Raw genomic sequence first — 21,189 nt, 5'->3', positions numbered from 1 at the left:
AAGGGTATCGGTACTAGAAGAACAGTACCAATACTATAGGTTTAAATTTAAAGAAATACGATGAACAGTATCAATACTTATGCAATTAGTATCGATACTGATGTGGGTATTGATACTAAGAGAAAGGTATTGATACAATGGATTCCAGAATACAGAAATGATATCAACACTGAAAGGGAATATCGGTATCATAATATAGAAGTATCGATACCATAGGAGGGGTACCGATACCATTCAACATGAAATGTTAGGATGTGATGAAATTTAATAGAATTTGGAAATAATAGTACTTTTGAGTATTATTAGAAGTATAAATGTTAGAAAGTATACTAACATTTGTATTGTATGTGTAATTATGGATACTTGTGTAGATCAAAATCAAGCTCCTGAGTCTATCAAGAAAAATGGAAAAGATAAAGTTACTGATTACTCGAATATCAGTAATGCATCCTATTGAGGCATACAAGGTGAGTGCATTAATTATGTACTTATATGTTATGATAGTCAGATGCATTTTGCTTAATGTATATATTATATATACCGAATGGGCACTATGTGTTCAACCTAAGAATTTTTTAATAAGTTTATGAATTTCTGTATTGGCACTATGTGTGCAATCTAAGAAATTCATAATAAGTTTATCAATTTCTGTATTGGTAGTATGTGTGCAACCTAAGAAATTCATAATAAGTTTATGAATTTTCATATTGACACTATGTGTACAACCTAGGAAGTTCATAATAAGTTTATGAATTTCCGTATTGGCACTATGTGTGCAACCTAAGAAGTTCATAATAAGTTTATGAATTTCCGTATTAGCACTATGTGTGAAACCTAAGAAATTCATAATAGGTTTATGAATTTTCGCATTGGCACTATGTGTGCAACCTAAAAAATTCATAATAAGTTTATGAATTTTTGTATTGGCACTATGTGTGCAACCTAAGAAATTCATAATTAGTTTATGAATTTCCGTATTGGCACTATGTGTGCACCCCACATAATTCATAATGAGTTTGTGAATTAGCGTATCGACACTATGTGTGCGAAAACCACTGAATTTATAATGAGTTGAAATATCATTTTATATGGATGTTCTAAAAGAACATTTACCTCATTGTTATTACGCCTCACTAAGTAAATACTTAACGTGTGTTTATTTCATGCGTATGTTTTAGCAAGCAGAGTAAGGAGTGCATCTGACATCGCAAATCAAGAGTTGTCTCATCAGTAACTCTACGATAATTATGTCTATTTTTTATATTATTAGCTGGCATGTAATAGAATTATGATAATGCTCTGAAAAGTATTTGGTTTATAATTATGTAAAATGATAAAATGTTTGAACGTTAGATTTTTGTTTACATACTAAAGTTTAATAAGCATTTTATTATTATTAAATTAAAATGTTTTATGAAAAGAAACAAAATTTTACTGGTTTTCAAAAGAGTAATGTTTTAAGAGTGATGTGATATCTGTGTCTCGTATACGGAAACATATGTGAGAAATGTGAGTTATATTTATTGGTATCAGAGCTACAGGTTTAACCGATTCTCAGTAGAAATCAAGTGTAGTTTAATCTAAAAAAGGTTTACATGTCACTAAGATGTCAATGTTACTGATAGGGTATAGTTAGAATATGATTGATGTCACTTTTTACTAACTTAAGTATTATCCTTATGTATTTTATATTAGATGTCAGATTCTACGAATTCGAGAAGAGCGACATGACAAGAAATTAGAGAAGGTCCAGGTAGCGAGAGCTATGAAGCTAATAATGAGCATCCGATCCCATCTGAAAATGCTAGCGTACCGGCACATCGGGGTATGCTTGTGCCAGAGTTTTGAGCCTTTATACAAGCACTTGATGCCATTTTGACTCGATTCCAACCTCCTCTACCTCCCCCTACTCCTCCAGCACCACAAATGTTAATCCCAAAAGAGTTAAGAAGTTTGGGAGCTCTTGAGTTTCGGGGAGAAGAGGACGAAGATCCGATGGATGTTGATTTATGGTTAAACGATATTATGGTAATACTGGAAAGTCTACAGTGCTCAGATTCTGAAAAGTTTGGCGGAGCTGCATCTATACTTCGAGGATCAGCTCAGGTGTGGTTAACAAACACTACAATGTATGCACCACCTGATCAGGTGACATGGTAATTCTTTTAAGACGAGTTTAAGAACAATTACAATGGGGTGCAGTTTATGAGGGCGATGTTGTTGAAGTTTCTTAATCTGAAACAATGCGACCGAACAGTACATGAGTACGAGACTAAGTATAACAACTTAGTCATTTTCCTACTGAGGTAGTTCCCAATGACAAAATTCGACGTGAGTTATTAACAGAGCTAAGACCATTGAAAGAGCTCAAGAGGAGACTCTAACAGTAGAGCAAGGTTTGAAGACAGGAAAAAGAGTTGGAATGTCTTCAACTTCCCATCAGGAAAAGAGGAGCAAGGGTTCGAGTTTGCGATATACTGATAGAGATGGTTCTGTTGCATCTTCGCAGAAAATAAACAATCCCAGTCTTTTGCTGCTAACACAAGTAGAGCATTTGGAAAGATAACTCCATGTCAGACATGTGGTAAATCGCAAGCATAATAAAAGCAAAATAAGAGGAAGATCCAGCGGACAATCTGAGTTAAACTAGTGATAAGAGACTCGGGGAGTGGCCCAAATTTATAATATTAAGACCAATGAATATCAGGATGACCCGGAGATTGTACATGTACATTCCACCTTTATGATGAACCTATTTGTTTTGATTGACCCTGGTTCTACACACTCTTATATTAGTACAAAATTGATTATAGCTAGAGGAATTCCTTTAAAACCAATCTTTAGTGAGTTGATAGTGGCAAACCCCATGGCCCATAGTGTGAGAGTAACTCAGGTATGCAGAAAATGGCCGATAAAGATTCAAGGGGTTGTGTTCCCGAAAAACTTGACAGAGTTACCCTCCGATGAGTTTGAAATCATTTTGGGTATGGATTGGTTTTTTCCACATCATGGATGGGTTGATTTTCGCAAGAGGCGATTATTCTTGAAGGATGCAGAAGGCTCCAAAATAGTAGTGATTGGCAAAAAGGAGAAATCATCATCCAATGTGATATCAGCAATGATTGTAAGGAAAATTTTAAAAGGGTGTCAAGCTTTCCTAGCTAACGTGATAGACATTCGAGTACGGGAAATGAGATTAAATGATATTACAACAGTTAAGGAACTTCCAAGGTTTTTCCAGAAGAATTACCTAGTTTACCTCCATATCGTGAGGTGGAATTCATGATTGAGGTTTACCTGGGTACTAAACCTGTTTCTATTGCTCCATATCGAATGGCTCCAATGGAATTAAGAGAACTAAAAGATCAATTGCAAGAGCTACTCGATAAAGGATTTGTGAGACCTAGTGTTTCTCCTTGGGGAGCACCTGTGCTTTTTGTGAAAAAGAATGACGGGTTTATGCGATTATGCATAAACTACCGTTAGTTAAATAAAGTAATGATAAAGAATAAGAATCCTCTCCCGAGGATTGATGATTTATTCGAGAGATTGAAAGGCGTAACAGTGTTCTCTAAGATAAATCTCAGGTCGGGGTACCACCAATTAAAGATCAAAGAGGACGATATTTCAAAAATAACTTTTCGGACTCGTTATGGACACTATGAATTTGTGGTAATTCCATTTGGATTGACTAATGCTCCTACAACATTTATGGACTTGATGAACCGAGTATTCCAACCTTACTTGGATTATTTCGTGGTGGTATTTATAGATGATATTTTGGTGTGTTCCAAGTCAAGAGAGGAACATAATGCTCATATTTGAGTGGTTCTTCAGATACTTTGAGAAAAGAAACTATATGCCAAATTATCTCTATAGAATTCTGGTTATTTGAAATTGATTTCCTTGGTCATATAGTCTCTGCAGAGGGCATAAGAGTAGATCCCAAAAAGATTCAAGCTATAGTGGATTGGCAACCCCAAAGAATACGTCAGAAGTTCAGAGTTTCTTGGGGCTTGCTGGTTATTATAGGCGATTTGTGAAGAACTTTTCAATGTTGGCTTCACCACTAACTAAATTGTTGAGGAAAGACGTGTCTTTTGTTTTTCAGAGAAATGTCAAGAAAATTTTGAAATGTTAAAGAGGATTATAACAGAGGCGCTAGTGCTTGTACAACCTGAGTCGGGTAAAGACTACATCGTTTTCAGTGATGCATCCCATAATAGACTGGGATGTGTGATGATGCAAGATGGAAAATTTGTGGCTTATGCCTCAAGAAAGCTGAAGAATCACGAGAGAAATTACCCGACACATGATTTGGAATTGGCAGCGATAGTGTTTACTTTAAAATTTTGGCGTCATTATATGTACGATGAGCAGTGCCATATTTATATAGATCACAAGAGTTTAAAGTACTTACTGACTAAAAATAAACTGAACCTGAGGCAGAGAAGATGGATCGAGCTATTAAAAGATTATGATTTGATCATCGATTATCATCCCGGGAAGGCTAATGTGGTAGCGGATGCACTTAGTCGAATGACTTTTGCCGCTCTATGGGCTTTGGCACGTATGTCTTTAAAAAAAATGGTGCTTTGATTGCGGAGCTTAAGTTAAAGCCGATATTTATGGATATCGGCTAAAAGAGTTGCAAGGTCAAGATGAGAAATGCTTGGAAAGAATTGCGCAAGTAGAAAAAGAAGATGCCAAAGACTTCGAAATGAGGACTAATGGATGTTTATATTATCGTGGAAGACTTTGCATTCCCGATAATGATGAACTGAAGAAAGATATTCTTTTCAAGGCATATTATAGTCCTTTGAGTATGCATCCAGGCGGTAATAAAATGTATCAGGATATAAAGAGTCATTATTGGTGCCTGGCATGAAAAGAGTTATATCAGAGTTGTTTCAAGATGTCTGACATGTCAGCAAGTGAAAGCTGAACATAAAGTGCATTTCGGATTGCTACAACTGATATTCATCCTTGAGTGGAAATGGGAACGAGTTACAATGGATTTTGTTTCGGGGCTATATTTGTCACCAGATAAAAAGGACTCGATATGGGTAATTGTGGACAAATTGACCAAGACGACTTATTTTATTCCAGTTAGAGTAGATTTCTCGATTGATAAATATGCATAGTTGTATATTAAAGATATAGTTAGATTACATGGAGTGCCTATATCGATAGTGTCAGATTAAGACCCAAGGTTTACTTCAAGATTCTGGAAGTCTTTATATGAGACATTGGGTACTCGATTGAATTTCAACACAGCTTTTCATCCGCAGACAAATGGGCAGTCAAAATGAACTATTTAGGTATTAGAGGATATGCTAAGGCATGTGTGATAGAGTTCAAAGGATCTTGGGAAAAATATTTTCCTTTAGCAGAATTTACTTATAATAACAGTTACCAATCGAGTATTAAGATGGCCTCATATAAAGCCTTGTATGGGAGGAAGTCCAAAACACCCTTAAATTGGTTTGAGCTAAAAGATAGAGACATAGTTGGCCTTGATTTGATGAAAGAAATAGAGGAAAAGGTGAAAATTATCCAAGATAATTTGAAGATAACCTCGGATCGACAGAAATATTATGTTGATCTAAAAAGAAAAGAGATTGAATATCACGTAGGGGATAAGGTATTTATGAAAGTATCGCATTGGCAGAAAGTATTGCGATTTGGGAGCAAAGTAAAGCTGAGTCCAAGATTTATTGGACCTTATGAGATCTTAAAAAGGGTCAGACCCGTAGCTTATCAGTGAGGTTTACCTCCTGATATGGACAAGATTCATAATGTTTTCCATGTGTCGATGCTCAGAAAGTACCGATCATATCCATTTCAGGTCATCACACCCGAAGATATAAAGATCCGAAAATATTTAACTTACGAGGAAGAACCAATGCGGATCTTAGCTAGAGAAAACAAGGACCTGCGTAGTAAGAAGATTCCTCTAGTTAAAATACTCTAGCAAAATCACAAAATAAAAGAAGCTACTTAGGAAAGAGAAGAGGACATGATGAAATAATTTCCACACATTTCTTCGTATTAGGTACTTCTTTAAATTTGGGGATGAATTTTCTTAAGGGAGAGAATTGTAATACCCCAAGTATCAGATTGATGATCATAATGAAATGAATTAAAATTTGGAGGATTAAATTGAATAAATGATAAAGTATAAGAAATGATTTAAAAATTTAGATTAAGACCAAATATTAATAATGGAAGATTTTAAGGGTGTTTTGGTGCTTTAGAGGGAAATGGATTTAAGATTTATTTTTAATAGAGTATTTAAAGTAAAGGAAGAAAGGGAAAAGGGGATAGACAAGCTAAGTTCTCTTCTTCCTTCCTTATTGCTCGTGCTCTCTCCATAGCCAAAGGTAAGACTTCATTTAGCTAGTTTTTCCTTTCGTTTTTGGTTTGTTCTTGAAGCCTTAAGTGTTGTGGAAACTTAAGGAAGGTTTAAAGAGGATTAAAACTAATAAATGAAAGACATATTGAAGATTGAAGAAAATGGGTTTTTGAGTGATTTGTTGAAATATGAGTCTTTATTGATGTTTACGAGCATCATTAACTTGTTAAAGAAGTAGACAATAATTAGAAGCCTTGGATGTGATTAAAAACATATTAGAAAAAGTAGTATGATTCTTGGTTGGAGATGTTCTTTGGAGATTTTAGATGTTATAAGGAGGTAAATGAAGGAAAGTTAGTTGGGATAAGTAAATAATAACTTAATAGTATTGTTGGAGGTAAAAGTAAGGGAATTTGATGAAATTTGGGTAAAAATTGAGCTGAAAAATGGAAAATTTGGGTAAGTGTATCGGTACTGGAAGAACAGTACCGATACTATATGTTTAAATTTGAATAAATGCGATGAACAGTATCGATACTGATGCAATTAGTATCGATATTGATGTAGGTATCGATACTAAGAGAAAGGTATCGATACCATGGATTCCAGAATACAGAAATGGTAACTATACTGAAAAGGATTATCGATACCATGGTATAGAAGTATCGATACCATAGGAGGGGTACCGATACCAGTCAGCCTGAAATATTAAGATATGATGAAATTTAATAGAATTTGAAAATAATAGTACTTTTGCGTATTATTAGAAGTATAAATGTTAGAAAGTATACTAACATTTGTATTGTATGTGTAATTATTGATACTTGTGTAGATCAAAATCAAGCTCCTGAGTCTAACAAGAAAAATGGCAAAGATGAAGTTGTCGATTAGTCGAACATCAGTAAGGAATCCTATTGAGGCATACAAGGTGAGTGCATTAATTATGTACTTATATGTTATGATAGTCATAGATGTATTTTGCTTAATGTATGTATTGTATTTACCGAATGGCCACTATGTGTGTAATTTACGAAATTTATAATAAGTTTATGAATTTCTGTATTGACACTTGTGTGCAACCTAAGAAATTCATAATAAGTTTATGAATTTCCGTATTGGCACTATGTGTGTAACCTAAGAAATTCATAATAAGTTTATGAATTTTCGTATTGGCACTATGTGTACAACCTAAGAAATTCATAATAAGCTTATAAATTTCCGTATTGGTACTATGCGTGCAACCTAAGAAATTCATAATAAGTTTATAAATTTCCGTATTGGCACTATGTGTGCAACCTAAGAAATTCATAATAAGTTTATGAATTTTCGTATTGGAACTATGTGTGCAACCTAAGAAGTTCATAATAAGTATGAATTTCCGTATTGGCATTATGTGTGCAACCTAAGAAATTCATAATAAGTTTATGAATTTTCGTATTGGCACTATGTGTGCAACCTAAGAAATTCATAATTAGTTTATGAATTTTCGTGTTGGCACTATGTATGCACCCTACGTAATTCACAATTCATAATGAGTTAGTGAATTACCGTATCGGCACTATGTGTGCGAAAACCACTAAATTTATAATGAGTTGAAATATCAATTTATATTTTGATAGTTATGGTATATGAATATTCTAAAAGAATATTTACCTCATTGTTATTACGCCTCACTAAGTAAATATTTAACGTGTGTTTATTTCACGCGTAAGTTTTAGCAAGCAGAGTAAGGAGTGCATTTGATATCGCAAATCAAGAGTCGTCTCATCAGTAATTATACGACAACTATGTCTATTTTTTATATTATTAGTCGGTATGTAATAGAATTGTGATAACGCTCTGAAAAGTATTTGGTTTATAATGATGTAAAATGATAAAATGTTTGAACATTAGATTTTTTTTTACATACTAAAGTTTAATGAGCATTTTATTATTATTAAATTAAAATGTTTTATGAAAAGAAACAAAATTTTACTCGTTTTCAAAAGAGAAAATGTTTTAAGAGTAATGTGACATCTGTGTCTCATATACGGAAACGTATGTGGGAAATAGGTGTTACAAGTACCAATACTACCTGTTCTTTACTAAAGTGTTCAGATTTCAGTAAGCAAAATTGGTACCAATTCAACTTAACAATGTAGTATTGATACCATGAAACCTTAGTATCGATACTGATTAAGCCCAATAGTCTTTAACGACTAGTTTATTTAAAGATTACAAAGATAGTATCGATACTCCTTGCTCGATTACCAATACTCCCTGTTATAGGTTGTTTTGTTTTGTATAAAATTAATCCCTAATGGCTCCAAAATATCCCAACTGCTAGAAATGACTACAAACTCATTCCAACATATAAAAACAAGTGTAGGACACTTGAAGAAGGTCACAACACCTACCCAAGCAATCAAGATTAAGAGAAAAGTTTTTCATTATTTATTCTTTCTTTTTTATTGTGCATAGAGTACTTTTGTGAGCTTAATTTGCAAACACAAATCTTTGTGAGGTATTCTTGTTTACTTCTTTTATCCTTTTTTAAAAGAAGAGTAGTTCTAGTTTAGCCATTGAAAACTAGGGAATTTTGTAAAAATATTATTCTTGAGCCTATAAAAAGAAAGAACAAATTAGTAAATTTGTTTGAAAATCCTTAGTGTGGAGCTAAGGTAGTAGATGTAGACTTCATTAAGGAAATTGAACCACTGTTAATTATTGTACCATATTTTCCTATCTTTTCTCCTCAATTCCCAAATTTTCAAATTCCAATTCACCCTCTCTTGCCTATATTTTCGGTTGTTCATAGAGCATAAAATCATATCACTAATTTATTTTGGCCGAAGACTATCTAAATCTAAAGGAGCCCTATTTTTTTAGATTTTCAGATAATCCAAAATTGATTTTTTTTATTCATATACGATTTAACTCTTTGAGATATTCGATCCAGATTATTCAAAAATAAAAAATAAATCGAATATATGAATTTTCGGATCATATCTTTTTACACACCCCTAAGTGGCATACAAAGTAGGTGGTGTCTAATAAGGGATAAAAAACTGTGAATTGGATTTGAATTCGAGGAGAGAAGTAAGCGGGGAGAGGGGGTTTAGTGTACAAGGAGGTGATCGAAGAAGGGTTATTGAAAGTCGAATAAAGATGACTAACGACACAGAAGATGAATAGAAAGTAGCCTATAGACAGAGTGTGATATCTGAATGAAAAACATAATAAAAAAGGGTAGATAAAAATTTGTCCTTGAACTATTTTGATTTACGAAAAAACCCATAATTAATATTTTATATAAGTTCAATGGTTAAAATAAAAGTTAAATCCTTGTTATTAAAGTGTCACATCAATAAAATAACAACATGCAATGTCTCACTGATAAAAATTTAATAAAACAATAGCATAAGAGACCAAAATTTAACTTTTTTTGAAATTGGTGATTAAAAGTGTACATATATGAAAGGTAATTGACCATTTTGATAGTTTACCCTTAAAATAAAGATAAAAAATTATTGTGTTTGTTAGCAAAATGATCCTTAAATAAGAAAATTTTTGTTTAAAAAAATTGATTTTGAAAATAAGGACTAAAGTATCCATTGATCATTTATGTCTAAATATTATAGAACATCAATAAAATTATCTTTTAAAATAAAATTTTAAAAACCTCATTTCAAAAAAAATGAAATTTCAAATATGCCCTTAATCAAAGATTTTAAAAAAATGAGTTCAAAATTTAATTATGTATGAAGAAAAGTTAACACCTATAGAACGCCTAAACCGTTAAAGTATGCCTAAAGATCAAGTATGAAATGATTGAAATCACATATTCATTTCATCATGCTTATTAAATAAAGATATTATTATTATTATTTTATATTTTTTATTGTGTTTATCAATGTACTTAATTATAATAATATACAAAAATAATATGAATATTCCTAAAAGTTATTAATCAATATTATTTTGAGTAAGAACAATAATAATGCATTAATATTAATATATAATTGATTAATAGTAATATATATGTATATATTATAAATCTAATCCTAATTTTTTTTAAAGAGAAAAGAAAAGAGGACACTAAGAAAAATAGTACTTCTAGATCTAAAACTTATGACTTAAACAAATATAAAATAATAAAGATGAATAACTCAATCAATCAGTTAAATGTATTTAATTTGATAAAATATCTAATAACAACTTACTTTATCAAAACTAAGTTACTGAAATTAAATTTACTCAATAAAAAAATAATAGGCAGACAAAAGGAGAGGAAATCAAAATAAAAGTAGATAAATGTAAGGCAGTTGAAGGGCTTAAGGTAAATACAGCCAAAAGAAAGAGAGGCAAGGCTTGGCCACACGCAGGGCAAATGATGGGTCGACTGTCGTTTCCATTTCTTTTGCATAGAATTGGGAGCCCGATGAAGATATTACTTGAAAATATAATATTAATTTTTGTCTCACTAAATATGTTTATTATTAATTTTTAAAATATTAAGAATTTTAAATTTTAATCATGATTATTTTAAATATTTTAAATAATTAAATTTTATAAAATATATATTTGAAAACTGTTTGATTAAAGGTTTCTAAAATATATTTGTTCGTATTTTTGTCAATAATAAATTTAAAAAAATAACGAGTGAAAGTTTAAAATTTTTTATTTTTAAAAAATAAAGAGTGGATAGATTTAATAGGAGAGAGAAAAATATCTAGCCTTTCTTTGGTGTCAAGGTCAACTAGTGAAAAAATTATTGAATTATATTTTATTTAAATGTGATAGTGGAAGAAATATATAAATAAAAAAATTTAGAAGTATGTTACCTGCAAGGCTTCAATGCAATTCATTATTTCTGAAGAAAAAAAAACCTCAATAAGGGAGAGTTTTCTCTGATTTATTTAGTAAGAATCGAGAATATGATTTATTGTTACGTAAATTAAAATGTTATTTTATCAGTGCATCTATCGACTTCAGTAAGGGAGTTCTTCCGGCGTTGTTGCAGAGTATGATACATGTGATTAGGGGGCATGTAATTATATTTTGATTTATATACGAGTCTGGAAATCTGTTTTATTTTTAAATAACGACAACTGATTTTATTAGTTTACATGTGCTGATAAAAAGTTTTAAATTTTCGCTATTTTTAAAGTGGGTCGCTCCGGTGGCCCAAATGTGACACCCCGGATCGGATCTGGTTACCCTTATCGGTCTGTGGGTGTTACATTTAGTGGTATCAGAGATATGGTTTGAGTCAAAATATTTCAAAATAGACCGGTCGGAAATGTCAAATTATGTCTGATTAGTGCATGCCCCTAGACTGTAATCGTACCTCTCTGAGTCGGAACTCCAGGGCTGAGTCTCTATCTGTAGTGAGTAAACCAAAGTTTCTATCTGTTAAGGCTATACTTGTACAAAAAGGAATACCATTAACATCTATCTAAACGCTGTAAAGTACCTCACAAGCCATATGAGAGTTACTCATCTGAGAAATTTTGACCCAACTCCAGAAATTAAATTGAGATATGCTACTGCTCTATGAGCCTATTTTCATGATAAAGACTGAATTGATTACTCAAAGACCATTTTCGTTCGGATTCTTTTATTGAAATAAGGAAATGTTCTGATAAGAATGTATACTCAACTGGTTAAGAATTAGTGGAGGATCCATATTTATATAAAAGTTACGTGAATATATGAAATAACTTATGGAAGTTTTATTTCTGCAATTATGTGACACGAATGAATTTCGAGGACGAAATTCTTTTAAGAATGGGAGAATTGTAACACCCCAATTTAGGGGTTAAAATTTAAGAAATTATAAAGTGGTGAATTTAATTGATATTTTTGGACTAAATTGAGGATTAAATTGTAAAATCGTAAAGTTGGCAGACCGTTTTTAAGAAGTACAGGAAACTCAGTGACTAAACTTTTGGTTTACCCATTTTTTATAGGATGAATTATAAAACCCCCTGTGCGTAGGTTTTTTCAGAATGATTTCTAATTTTCCTCTCCCGTTGACCCAACTTTCAACTTCGATCTACACGCCGTTCGACCTCCGATCGACGAGCCGAAACCACTATCGTGTTCATTGTCGAGCGAGGAACAAAACCCCTCAAACCTTTCGTCATGAATCATCGCCGTTCGTCGTTAATTTCAGTCGGAAGTATCGTCGGTAATAACCCAATTTTAGTTGGTTTTTCATCGATTCATGACGATCGGGTCATCTGTTTACGACACCTCCCGCACCATCGTGTTCCTTGTGCCATTCCGAGTCCAACGGTGTCCTCCCTTTTCTCCGGCGGCGGCGGCGCGTGTGGAGGTGAAGCGGTCAAAGTTTTCGATTCGTTGAAATCAAGCTCTCCGCCATTCAAAAATTTGAACCGAGCTTTGTAAGTATCTCGAAATCGCTTAAAATAATTTTTAGGAATTTTTCCGGGAATTTTCCGATATCAAGGCACTGTTCACGCACCGCCACTGCGCATGGGGAAGACAAAAGTGACCAGTTTGACCGTTTTAGTGCACAGTTGACCGGTTTGACTGGTCACAACCCGACCCGACCCGTTGACCCGACCTGTTGACCGTTGACCGGCGTTGACCACTGTTGACCAAAACTTTGACTGGCTTTGACCAGGCATTAAACGACCTTTGACTTTGACCGAGTATACCTATCCTGACATTTTTCGACGTTCCAAATCCGATTCCTAAGTCCGTTTCTCGAAATTCGAACCCAAAGGCCTCGAAATTGTCGGTCAAACCCATTGACTTTGATTTTGACCGAAAATTCCAAATTTCTGAAAAGTCATATTTTATGCTTTCGACATCCTGAATCTGAATCCGAAGTCCGTTTCGCCAAATTCGAACCCGGTAAGCTGTCTTTCAATGATTTATCACCCGATTCGATCCGTTTATAGCAATTAAGCTCTGTTTCTGATATAATTTATGTTGATATGTATCTGAGGAATTATTGGAAGTTGAATTGAAGATCAAAGGCGTTCGAATGGAATTTTTATGGTCGATTAGTATTGCACGAATATCGAGGTAATACTTTACTACCTCTTTGTGCTTTATGGAACATGTTTATATTGATAAATGCATGAACAAGATAATGTTGGTCACTTTGGTGGAGTTGAATAATTTATACACTCGGTATTATGTGATAGAAATTTTGTAACTAATTACAGATCGAATGACTAATATAAGAGATTGAGGAATTGTTAGATTAAATTACAAGTTTGTGATTAGTGATAAAGAAATCAGCCCTGTATCTGTAACTTATAATTTATTTCATCAAAGGTTAAATGTTAAAGGTACTTGGATGAGAAATTATGAGAATACCCCGGTATGGTAAAATTACGAAAATACCCTTATGTTATAAAAAGATAAGATTTGAATATGGAAGTTAGATAAGAGGATTTTACAGACATATTGATCTGATAAAAATTTTTATGTGCATAAGAAATGTTAGTTTTATTTGGAAATTATGGATAACCGGTTTTAATCCTATGAGAGTTTGTGAAGGATACTAGAAGTTTGTTAAAAGAACCGTTTCAAGATCAAAGAGTGTTCAAGAAAGCAATTAATCACAGGATCTCTAAATTATATTATTTTGTTAAGAGCTAATATCGAAATTATCTGGTTAAGAAATTAAGGAAATGCCCTTAAGAGGTAGAATAGTCTGAGTTGACTCTGAATGAGAAAATACTTAGGGGATTCGTACTTAACTCGATTAAGTACGGATTTAATTGTTAAGATCCTGACTGAGTGTAGGAAAATTCCTGATATTCGTTTGTAAAATCTGATAAGGCACCTGACCCGGAAATATCTGAGTTATGAGTAAATACCTGAAGAATAATTTTTCGGGGTTGTTCTGTTGTCAAAATTGTTCGAAATGACTGAAATAAATGATAAAATTGAATTTAATAGTAATATCACATGGAAGGAAATGATTAAAGTACACTGAATCTGTACAATGACCAAGAATACCACGAAGCTCAAGAATGATTGGATATCCTCGAGGTCTGAAATGAATGGAATAAAACTGAATACCAAAATACCAAAATACCCTTATGGCCTATATTAAGTAAATGTCTTGGATTAATTAAGGAATCCAAATAAGCATAGGTGTTGGACTACCTTTAAAAGTTATGGAACAAAACTTAAGTGAGTAGATCAACCCTAAAGCTATGTCAATACCTAAACAACATAGATATTACTGGAATGTGTGTTCGTCTTTTCAAGTTTGGCTCGATGATAAATTTGGAAGTATTCAACTCAACTCAACTCTAGATCATATTCAGTACTAAGAATTGGATATTTGTTCGACAAATCAACCACGAATATTGAACTGAAATAAAGTACAATATGTATCCAAAATTCAGAAAATGTCTGATTTACTTTGGAAAACTCTTAAGTAACCGGGATAGACTTGACTGTTAAATGAAATAAGTAACCTTAATGATTGATGATTAAATAAGTGATTTGGATGAGTCTGGAAACGTTAACGAACATACATAATGAAATATTTTTTTTATGGGTCATGAACTATAAATCAAGCACGTCAGCGTTTCATGATATTGTGGAAGCGTGAAAATGAAATAAAGAGCATTGGAATATCTATGGATAAGAATGTTAGATATAAAATAAATAAATACCCTGGAAGGACAAAGAATTGACCAGTCGATGAGCATTAGTTATGGGAATTATTCATATCGAGTAACTCGTTAATCTGATCAATCGACAAAGATTGTAAAATTTCTGAATCGTTGTTCTCCCTTATCAGCTCAAATTAGTTAGGTTATATCTGAAAATATAAGTATCTCAGATGTAAAGGATTCTGAATACCCTTTTGATTATGTAGAGCTTTCAAAAAAAATGTATGTATAAGTTATGATCTCGATAAGTCTCAATCTGAATAACTTATGATTCCATCAGTTATTGAACTATTCCAATAGTGATTATAAATCCCAACATTCTATCGGTATATTGAAGTTCCGTGTTTCTCTGCCTGATAAGATTATTTTGTACTTATGAATAATATCTGTAAACTCTGGTGTGTTCCCTACCCACATGAATATTTTATCTGATTTTCGATTTGAATTTTGATCTGATACTTGATATGGATTCTGATATGATATCTGACATGGATTCTGATCTGATACTTGACTTGGATTCTGATATGTTACTTGACCTGGATTTTGATATGATACTTGACATGAATTATGTTTTGATTTTTGATATATCCGTTTACGGACGGAACATGTTTATTAGGGGGTATTGTTGAGGTTACTATATATGCAGATTCCTCGGCTTTATGCTCGGGGCCTTACTGGTGTGTTGGTGGTGTATGGTTCTGGGGAACCTACATTATGGGTGTTGGTGGGTGTATGGTTCTGGGAAACCTACATTATGGTGTTTGGTTGGAAGGATTACTATGGTTTTTGATAAATGTTTTATAGGAGGGTGTTGTTGGAGAAAGTTATCGTTACCGTTACTGCATGCTCCTCTGCTTTGTGCTCAGGGCCTTACTTGGTGTGTTGGTGGTGTATGGTTCTGGGGAATCTACACATTATGGTGTGTTTGGTTGGATGGATTAATATGGTTTTTGAATAAAAATATTTTTGAATTGCCGCTATTTTAAAAGAAAAGATATGCATCTTTTCACAGGTTTTGCGGGAACACACTAGATAACCTATTCTGATCTCCTGAACTCAGTCATCCGAAATATTTCTCTGAACTGAAAGCTCATTGTCCGTTACCACCTGAAATATCAGTAGGATCTCTGCTCAGCATAAAAATCTGTAAATGTTCGAAAATAATAAGATATGTATGTTTATCTGTATCTGCACGTTCTTCAACATCATCTGGTAGTTCTGTATTACTGAGCTTTTCAAAGCTCACTCTATTACTCATCTTTTCAGGTTAAAAGAATTGTACCAGTGCATCTATCGACTTCAGTAAGGGAGTTCTTCCGGCGTTGTTGCAGAGTATGGTACATGTGATTAGGGGGCATGTAATTATATTTTGATTTATATACGAGTCTGGAAATCTGTTTTATTTTTAAATAGCGACAACTGATTTTATTAGTTTACATGTGCTGATAAATTTTTTTAAATTTTCTACTATTTTTAAAGTGGGTCGCTCCGGTGGCCCAAATGTGACACCCCGGATCGGATCTGGTTACCATTATCGGTCTGTGGGAGTTACAAAATTTAAATTCATAAAATTTATATATAATTTTTTACAAAATTGAAAATATAAAAATATTTAATGAAAGGGTAAAATTTTATTTTAACACCTGAACTTCATATAAAATTTTAATTATAGATTTTTTTATAAATTTAAAATAGTTTAAGGATAAATTTATAATTTAACATTCGTAGAATTTTTATTATTCAATGAGAGAATAAGAATATTTTTGAAAGAAAAAAAATTTAAGGGCATTTTAGTCCAAAATGTCGATAATCCAACAATACTTAAGGAAAGGAAGGTAATGCCATTCCCGTTAATATACTCTAAAAAATCTACTATAGGTAATAAAACATTACCGAGAATGATATTCCCGGCCAACCAAACATGGAAATGTGGATTCAATTCTATGGGAATCACACATTCCTTGATCCAAACACCGCCTAAGAGTACAAAACTATCTCTACAATGTAAATATGGATGGGCACGAGACTCAAAGTCGACTGGTTACACTTATTTCTTTTTTTTAAAAAAAAATCGGATTTGAGTCTGGTTTGATCAATTTTTTTAAAAGATAAGTTCGGGTCGGGTAGGGTTCAAGTTTGGAGTGAAAATATCCGACTCGACGTAACTTAAAAATAATATAAAAATATCTTATATAATTAGAGATAATGGCAAAAATACCCCAATTTATATTATTATTTTTTAATTAAGTCTCTATTTATTAAATAAAATTAATATTATATATTATTTTGGATCGGAATAGAGTATGATTTTATCTCAAAAGTTAAATCGGGTTTCGAGTCGAGTAAAATTATTTTAAAATCGAATCGAGTGTCGAGTGTAAATTTTTTTGGGTCGATCCCTAAATGTTAATCCCCAAAGTTGTCTACAAAAGGCTAAGACATAAGGATTAATCTTCTAATATGATTATCTCTTAAAATTATAAAAGTTAACACATATCTTCTATTAAATATTTGATCATAAAAAATCCTTATCCATAAAAATTAGGCTTAAAGTAAATAACTACTTAAACTAAGCTTTTTTTTTCTTAGGTATTTAAACTATTTTTTTGTCAAACTAGGTACTTAAACTATTATATTTAATTATTTTAAGTCCTAATATTTTTTCAGTTAAAAAATTCTGTTTCGACCAATAAGATGTGGACACATCATACAAATTAGATACTTGTTTGGACAAAAATATATTTTAGGGACTTAAAGTAAACAAGGGATATAATTAAAGGAATTATTTTGACCAAAAAATAGTTGAGGTACTTAAAGTGGTTATATATAATAGTTGAAGTACCTAATTTGAACAAAAAATAATTTAGGTACCTAAACCCAAAAAAATCATAGTTTAAATAATTTTTTTACTTTAAGCCTAAAAATTATTAAATAAATAAAGTTAATAAAATCTTCTACCAATAGAATTATAATAAATTCAACTTAATTATTAATTAAAATTTGAGTCAATATCTAATGGTTTGTGAATGGTTTGGTTTGCTCAATAAGTTATAATAAATTATATGTTAATTAGATGGTTAGTTTTACTGAATTGATGACTAATTTTCCCTAATTCGGAACATGTGAGATAATGATATCTGGTTTTATAAATTTTCTGTTTCTTTTGCAAATATAAATTACAGATAGAAGCTGTGATAGTTGATGTTTCCGCTGGTCAAAAGGAAACCGAGAGATTAAGTGATTTCAAGTTTGTGACGAGAAAGGAACTTCTCTTATGCTATTCGGAATCAGTTGGGGGAAACCCAATTGTGCTTCCAGATGATAGAGGTGAAGCAGTTGGCGTTATAAGTAAAGCACTGCAACATTTCATTAACAAAACTCAAGGTGATGGTCTTTTTGCTGGAGTTATTGGCCTTGGAGGCACATCTTTGTTATCATCTTTTAGATCTCTTCCTCTGGGCGTTCTGAAGCTCATTGTATCGACTGTAGCCAGCGGTCGAACCGAACCTTATGTTAAAACATCGGATTTGGTATTGTTTCCGTCGATCGTCGATATTTGTGGGATTAATAGTTTTAGTAGATTTGTGTTATTAAATGCTTCAGCTGCTTTTGCTGGAATCGTGATTGGAAGGCTTGAGATGCTCCAACAGCCTTGTAATAAAGGTAAAAAGGTACTGTGAGCATAACTATGTATGGGGTCATCGAAACACGAATTCTTTTCACCTATGGTGAATGAAGTTTATGCATTTCTTGACTGAAACCCTTTCTGCATGAAACTTTCTTGTGATACAAGGAAAATGGAGCCTTTTAACTTTCTGTTCTGTTATCTTTTTCCTTCTTTTGTTAGGAGTTTTGGACAATACAACTACAGAGGTTGCAGATTATGTAGTTGGGGTGTGATGGCTTGCGACAGTTCTCGTTTCGACGTCATTATAGAGAAGAAGATCCCTTTTGTCCTCACATTCGGTGCCTTAGACATGGTGGCATTTGGACCTAAAGATACCATACCATCTAATTTTCAGTAAAGAAAGATCCACATTCATAATGCTCAGGTGATAAGTCCATATGCCACCATTTTTTCAGTGGCCTTTTGGTCAGTAACATCGTCCATCGTTCTGGATAGTACTATGTTTGCTGTTGTCTAATTTGTCTTCTATGTTTAACGATCGATGATCGAAGATATTGTGCATACGAACCACAGTAGACGACAACAAGAAATTCTCCGGCTTTATAGCCAATAAACTGAACAAGTCTTCATCAAAGGTCTGTGTTTGCCTGCCAAAAAAGGGTGTTTCAGATCCCTTCTATGATCCTTAGGCTACCGACGCCCAACTGCAGAGACTTATTCAGATAAACAATGACCTGCAGGTAACGTTTTTGCTTATTAAAATGGTGTGCACATAAATTCTATACTTCCTCTATTTGTTAAAGGTTTAGTGTTCATTTACATCTTGCATGGCGTATTCCAATTTTCAGTCATGATTTCGACAATTATATGTATTGATAGGTAAAGATGTATCCTTACCATATCAATGACCCTGAGTTTGTGAAAGCATTGGTTGACTAGTTTATGGAGATTTGGTCCAAGACTCCTACAGATTCTAGTCTTCCCGAGGTTGCTTCTTGCGAGTCCAGTCAGCCATGACCTTCATCTTCCAAAGGATGATGACTAATTAGATCGATTGCTCTGCACTGAAACATTGTATCAAATGGGTAACCTGTCTGTATCAGAATAAATACAAGAGATGGTTGATTCAAAAACTATCTTGTTAGAAACTGAAATACAGGAGGGGGTTGATAAGATAATGAACATGCTAATAAAATTATGGGTTCAAACTTGTGCCATTCCCTTGTAACATTTCACATAATCGTATTAATTATCTGTTCTCTCAGTCTTTTAGGCCTAAAGTGTTCATTTTCTATAAAGAATAAATCTGCAGTTTTAGATTTCATCTTCCCTTGTAACCCATTTGATGAAATAATCGTCAAATCGGAAGATCAGTATCCAAAAATGTCTTTGATTATCATATTGATATGAATCTAATAAGTTTAAGAACTGTTTTTGACAACCCAAAATCAATAAATTTTTGTCACAAAAAATTCTCAAATGTCACATTATTTATGACTTTTTAAGTGTTTAAATATAATATTCTAAACACACATATTCATAACGAGTGATCGAATATGAAATTTATACACACGTCATCGTTGTTGTTTAGCTTTTGCTCATGTAAATTATGATAGGTTATCTTTTTTGAATAAAATTCATATATATATATATATATATATTCTGATTTTTTTTCATTTTAATCCTGGATGACGTTAACGCGGAAAAACTCATTCAACATACTTACCACGACAATAAAGATATATTATCAGGATAGACACAGGCAGGGTGGGGCTTATTTTTTTTTGGCTGCCCTAACCTTAATCCGAAAATATATTTCTTATATTTGACTCCATCCCAATGAATTTGTACTTTTTTTTGTCCCGAATTCGTCCCAATTTTTAGACTAAAATCCCGACTCTAACTCGATATAAATATATAAATATTTTAAAATAGTTAAAATAATATATTTTATAATTAATAATTAAAAAATTTCTTAAAATATTAAATATATGTATAAATATAAATTAATCAGGTCAGTTGGGTAGTTGATTTTTCACCTTAAACTCAATATCGCTCAACCCCGAAGTTATATACTATATAGCCCACCCCATCTTGAGCCCCAAAATAAATAAATAAACTCTATCCACACCATAATCCAATCTTGGTAGATTAGAGTAGTCACATTGGTGTTAAAACTTCCGTATCCTATAAGGCTTGAGGGTTTGGTTTAAACCTTGATGAGTTTGCATGTTCATTAGATTTGAGTAAGACTTACTTAGTCGCAGAGAAGACTTATAAGTGTCAAAAAACGTCTAAGGTCGCACGTCCCATCAGACTTTAACTCTGATATTACGACAATTTAGGCTTGAAGGTTCTGAAGGCGTGACAAGTGATAGTCAAGACCCATCAAATTTAGGTATTTTAACTATCCTTATATATCATATAAAGCAAGGATATGCATGAGATCTGAACTCGACGGGTTCTAACATGATATGACCTGATCGGGTCAAATTTTTTTAAAAAAATTCGGGCTCAAATTAAAGTTTGGATCTGGTTTAAGATGAAAAATATCG

General features: G+C 32.6%; 1 pseudogene; it reads left to right on the top strand.

Moving 5' to 3' along the window:
* The first annotated feature begins 1,995 nt into the window (after window positions 1-1,995).
* Window positions 1,996-19,651, top strand: LOC120139256 (annotated as a pseudogene).
* Window positions 19,652-21,189: the final 1,538 nt, after the last annotated feature.

The sequence above is a fragment of the Hibiscus syriacus genome, unplaced genomic scaffold (genome assembly GCF_006381635.1).
Source record: "Hibiscus syriacus cultivar Baekdansim isolate YM2019G1 unplaced genomic scaffold, ASM638163v2 tig00110733_pilon, whole genome shotgun sequence".
Lineage (NCBI taxonomy): Eukaryota > Viridiplantae > Streptophyta > Magnoliopsida > Malvales > Malvaceae > Hibiscus > Hibiscus syriacus.
Note: the sequence above shows the minus strand (reverse complement) of the source record. Positions and strands in the feature narration are given on the sequence as shown.